Genomic DNA, 6,000 nt, shown 5'->3' on the forward strand with positions numbered 1-6,000 from the left:
TCATACCATTTTGACTCTACTTTTCACTTGCTTGGGTATTTATTGCACTTACTTTGGTTGATACTTAATTGGAGTTGAGGAGAAGGCTCTCCATACTCTCTCCTCCTCTCGAACTCATCGATCGCGGTCTCGTCTCGGTATCGAATCTAGAAGGTGAGTAGTTGGAGGAGACATACATATGCTTGGAGGAGACATGCATATGCTTGTTGATCTTGTGTGGCCGTCGTGTGTATGGATGCTTGTTGCAGGTGAAGCGCTTGTGTGTGTCGGTGTGGTGCATGGATGTTTGCCGAAATGTTGATTCATTTCCGTTTCGGCAAGTTTTGCACTACCCATATGTCCTACTTTGAGGAGAGGTCATGCCGAATTTTTCCGCTCCATGTAATACCTTGAGGAGAGGTACGGCCCATGCATGTGTGTGCATTTGGTGCGGTTCTAATTTATAGTTATATGTATACCATTTGCAGGCAAGCATGGTCCTCTCGATGAGTTCCGCTCGAATCTCTAGATACAAGATAGACGCGAAGGAGGACATGATTCGGAACAATAGGCGCCAGATAAGATGTCCGTGTCGATCATGCAAACTCGAGCGCTGGATCAACCCTGATTCCGGACAACTGGAGGAGCACCTGCTGAGGCGCGGTTTCATGCAAGACAACCAGGCGCGGCCGGCCCCATCAAATGGTGCGCATGAAGACCATGTCGAGCGAGATGACTATCATCATGAAGAAGACTATCATCATGCCGACGGGGACTATCATCATGAAGAAGAAGTCGGCGGAGAAGATCATCATGAAGAAGAAGATGCCGGCGGAGAACATCATCATGATGAAGAAGAAGATTCCGGCGCGACCCCGCTAATTTCGGCCTTGCGGGACTCTCATGTTCAAGATCTTCTCCTCCAGGAGACGAGCAACGATAGAGTTGCAGCTAGAGAGAGAGCCAAGCTGTCGCAAATGGAGAAAGACGGGATGACTCCGATCTTTCCTGGGTGTCGTCCGCAGGATACGCGCTTGCATGTAACGCTTGATTACCTGCAGATGAAGACGCAGAACAAGTGGACCGATTCCAGCTTCAGCAAGAACTTAAAATTCTCGGCACGATCGTCTCCTGAGGGGAACACATTGCCAAGTAGTACCGAGGAGGCCAAGAAAGTCGTGTGTCCCCTTGACCTACCGCACGAAAAATACCACGCCTGCATTAATGATTGTGTGATTTATAGGTGCGAGTACAAGGACAGAACCACATGTCCGGTGTGTGGCCACGGACGGTACAAGGTTGGGAACAAGAAGGTACCTCGAAAGGTGGTATGGTACTTTCCTATCACTCCCCGTCTGCAGCGGTATTTCGTGGACCCTAAGGAAGCAAAGCTCATGCAATGGCACGCGGAAAGGCAGAAGCCCGAAGAAGATCCGGAGATGGGCTATATGCTGACACACCCTTCAGACGCTGAACAGTGGCAAACATTGGACATCGCCTTCCCTAGGTTCGGGGCGACGCAAGGAACATCAGGCTGGGTATGAGCACCGATGGACTCAATCCGTTCGGCAACTGCAGTAGCACGCATAGCACCTGGCCCGTGTTTGTATGGCCTTACAACCTACCCGTGGCTGTGCACCAAGCAAAGGTACATACACCTGAGTATTCTCATTCAGGGGCCGAAACAACCAGGCGTCGACATGCATTTGTATCTCGGGCTGCTGAAAGAGGAGTTAGACACGTTGTGGAAGACGCCACCCCGTACGTGGGACGCCTACACTAGAACTTATTTCGATATGAGAGCCGCGTTGATCACGACGGTCACGGACTATCCTGGTGACGCATAGGTATCGGCAGAGGTGGGCCACGGATTCAACGGCTGTGTGAAGTGCATGGACGATACCCCGCATCTACAACTACCAAGGGATCCCGGGTCCTCGAAAACCGTCTACCCAGGTGCTCGAAGGTGGCTTCGCTTGGATCACCCGTGGAGAAAACGCGGTGATATGTTCAATGGTAAAGATGAGCCCGATGGACCCCACGCCCGAGGAGCGGCGCGAAATCGATGATCTTCGAAAAATTGGAAGGAGTGCCCAGCGCCGGGAAAGAAGCGACCGGCGAGCCGCTGCTCGGTGTATGGAAAGCGAGGTCTGTTTTCCACGACTTGGAGTGCGGAAGGTCCTCCACACGCCCCACAGCCTCGATGTCATGCACATTACGAAGAACGTTACCGAGAGTCCGCTTGGCACTCTTTGCAACTCAGAAAAGTCCAAGGATGGACCGAAAGCAAGATACGATCTTAAACATTTTGGCATCGGGAAAGATCTTCAAGCCCCGATATCGACGAGGATGATGAAGAGGATGATCAGCCGGAAGGGACTCAACGTCGCCGGAAAAGGGCTAAGAAGAACGCGGTGCAGCTTCCCGCTGCTGCTTCACAACGAGTCCGGAGGAGCTCGAGCAGTTTTTCAGGTGCCTCCTAGGAGTGAAAGTTCCTCACGGTTACTCGGGGAATATAAGCGAGATATCTGGACGTAGCGAAGAAGAGGTTCACCGGGATAAAGTCTCACGATTGCCACGTGCTAATGACGCAGATACTTCCCGTTGCGATCCGAGGCATAATGGACGAGCACGTCCGTGATACGCTGTTTGGCCTATGCAACTTTTTTTGACGTTATCACCAGGAAGTCGATCGGCGTGAGGCAGCTCAAGATGCTACAGGATGAGATCGTGGTGATACTATGTGAGCTCGAGATTTACTTCCCTTTGCATTACGTGATATATGCGTCCATCTCCTTCTCCATGTCGTTGAAGACATCAAGCAGCTCGGCCCAACGTTCCTCCACAACATGATGCCTTTCGAAAGGCGTAACGGTGTCATGAAAGGATACGTTCGCAATAGGGCCCGTCCGAGACGCAAGCATGGCCAAGGGGTTTCTAACCTACGAGTGCATCTCCTTCTGCCGAATTATCTAAGCACCGAGGACGACGAGGATCATGTTGGTCTACCCCCCAGGACACACCTCGGGAGGCTCGCTGGAGTCGGTCACCGCGAGGGCTACCGCTCAGTCCATGTCGGCATTGAAAATCGACGCGACGACTTTGACAGGGCTCACCGGGTCGCGCTACAACACTTAAAACTGATCGAACCTTTCGTGCAAGAGCACAAAAGCATGGTCGAGCAGAATTACATCGATATGGGCCGGCCGAGGAAGATGGGAGACGTAACCAAAGAGCACAACTCCAGCTTCACGCGTTGGTTCAAGCAAACACAACTGCTTGAAGCACAGAGAAATACGCCTTCTACCGAAGATGAAAAACTCATATACACCTTATCACAGGGACCCGCGCATAACGTAAGGACCTATCAGGGGTACGACATCAACGGTTACAGATTCTACACCGAGGAGAAGGACGAGAAATAGTGAAAATCAAAACTCGGAGTAACTATGCTTGTCATACGCCGATGATGAGACTAATGTCAATGAAAGATTTTTGGAAGGATCGAGGAGATATGGGAGCTCAATTACTTTTTGTGGAGAGACGGTGCCAATGTTTCGTGTGAGATGGGCCAAGAAGGTCGAAAAAGAAGGCCGATATTTCACAACCATGGTTATACCCGATGCAAAATCGAAGAACGCATCCGCGAAAAATGAGCCATGGGTACTCGGTAGCCAAGTTGACCAATGCTTCTTCATCACCGATCCGTCGAGGCCTAGCCGTGTTGTCGTCGGGAGGGGCAAGAGGAGCATCATAGGAATGCAAGGAGACGCCAACGAGGAAGACTTGGACAAGAACGGTGACCCGAAGATTGAGGAGGAATTCGACAGGCACTTCGACATGCCTACTACTAGTAAAGTAAGAAGGAAGACCTCCCTACCCTCTAAAGGTTGTCCGTTCACGCGAAGAAATCTCAAGGTGGCCGGCATAAAGTATTCAACCGCCAACAACCGAAAGGGCAAGAAGATTGCGAAGAGACGCTAGCTAGAGCTCGAAGCCGGACGAAGAAGATCTTTTTTGGTCTATCACATGTGTGTGTGAGTGTGTGTTAGACAAGTACATCCATGTGTGTGTGAGAGAAACAAGAACGTACATGTTTGTATGAGACAATTAATTTATAATACTCTACTAATTACTAAATAATGTTGTGTTATTTATTGAAATGTAACTAAAATGTGAAAAAAAGGAAGAAAAATTGTGTGGCAGCCAGGGTTCGAACCTGGGTACTAATGGGCTAACATTGACCTTAACCACTTTGGGCTAGTGCTAAGTAGCTGTCGGTACACAGCGGTAAACCATTTTGTTTTGCTAAGTGCCTAAATTACGTGGCGCACGCCTTTAGGTGCGCCACAGAATTAAGGGATTCTGTGGCGCACGTCGAGCCGGTGCGCCACAGAATGCTTAATTCCCGTGGCGCACATGGAGGGGTGCGCCACGTAATTTAGACACTTGGTGAAATATCGATCGACCCTTTCTTCCCCACACTCACAACAGCAGCTTTCCTTCCCCGACAACCCTAGCGCCATCGCAACCACCACCACCGCCAAGCGCCGCTGCCGCCGAGGAGGAGGAGGAGGAGGAGGACGGCCACGCCACCGCCGAGCAGGACGCCCAAGCCCGAGCCGCCACCGCAGATCGAGGAGGAGGACGCGCGAGCCCGAGCCGCAGAGGAGGAGGGAGGAGGACCGCCACGCCGCCACCTAGCGCTGCTGCCGCCGAGGAGGAGGAGGAGGACGGGCACGCCACCGCCGAGCAGGACGCCCAAGCCCGAGCCGCCACCGCAGATCGAGGAGGAGGACGCGCAGCCCGAGCCGCCGCCGCAGAGGAGGAGGACGTACAACGCCATCACCACCGCGCCCTGCCACCGCCGCCGTTCGGTGAGACTCCCTCTCCCCCTCCCCACTCCCTTGTCCCCCTCCCCACTGTCTTGTGCCCGAATTTCGGAGAAGAAGGGCAACATTGGTCAGATTTTGTATTGTCTCATGTTCTTGTTGTTTGCATTGCCATGATCCAAGCCATCCAAGCCATCAAAGAATTGCCATGATCCTAACAGTAGCTAATTTCTTGGTTATGGCATTATATTCTTTCTATGTGATGAAATTCAGGGGCTCCATAGCTAGATGTAGAAAGTTCTTGCTATTTTTTTAATTCATTGGTTGCTGTTTTTTTTAATTCATTGCTTGCACTAGAGCTAATTGGTTTTGCAGTAAACAATTAATTGGTCTCTTGTGTTTTGCAGTAAACAATTATACAATTTTAGGACAATTTTAATTAGTTGATAAAGTAGCAGCAGTAGGTTTATTTAGTTGATATAATTTGGTGATTTAAATTTGCTATCATTGGGTAATGCTATGCTAGCTATTGGTAGGTAATGCTATGTTAGCAATAGCTCATGCTCATTTTCTAAATTCGAATTGGCGAGAGAAATGTAGATACAAATAATTGGTTGATTTAGGTTTTGAATGTAGTTAGTGAATTGGCAGATACAAATTGGTTAGTGAATGTAGTTAGTGAATTGGTTGATTTAGGTTTTGAATGTAGTTAGTGAATGTAGATACAAATTTACTACTGCTAGGTAATGTTTTGAATGTAGATGGTTTTAGTTCACCTTTGGCCACTGATTAAATAGATGGTTTTAGTTCACATATGACCACTAATTAAATACATGATTAAATGCATAGATGGTTGCAGTATATATACAAGTATATATATAGTATATATGAACTGTGTTCGTTGAGAAAATGCGGTAGAGCTAATAAAGTTCTTGAAGTTCTCTCCGAAAAAGAATGAAGTTTGTTTAAATGAAAATTAAAATGAAGCTGCTACTACTGTTGATGTACATGGTTCAATAAAATGAACAATGCAGTAGGTTTTTTAATACAATGCAATAGGTTTTTTAATACAAATGAAAAAATGAACAAGCTAATGATGAAATGATACTGCCTAGTTGATTTTGAATGAAATGCTACTGCCTACTATTGAAGTCATTTTTCTAAGTCATTAGCTACTGCCTTGGCTGCA

Source organism: Lolium perenne, chromosome 4, assembly GCF_019359855.2.
Source record: "Lolium perenne isolate Kyuss_39 chromosome 4, Kyuss_2.0, whole genome shotgun sequence".
Classification (NCBI taxonomy): domain Eukaryota; kingdom Viridiplantae; phylum Streptophyta; class Magnoliopsida; order Poales; family Poaceae; genus Lolium; species Lolium perenne.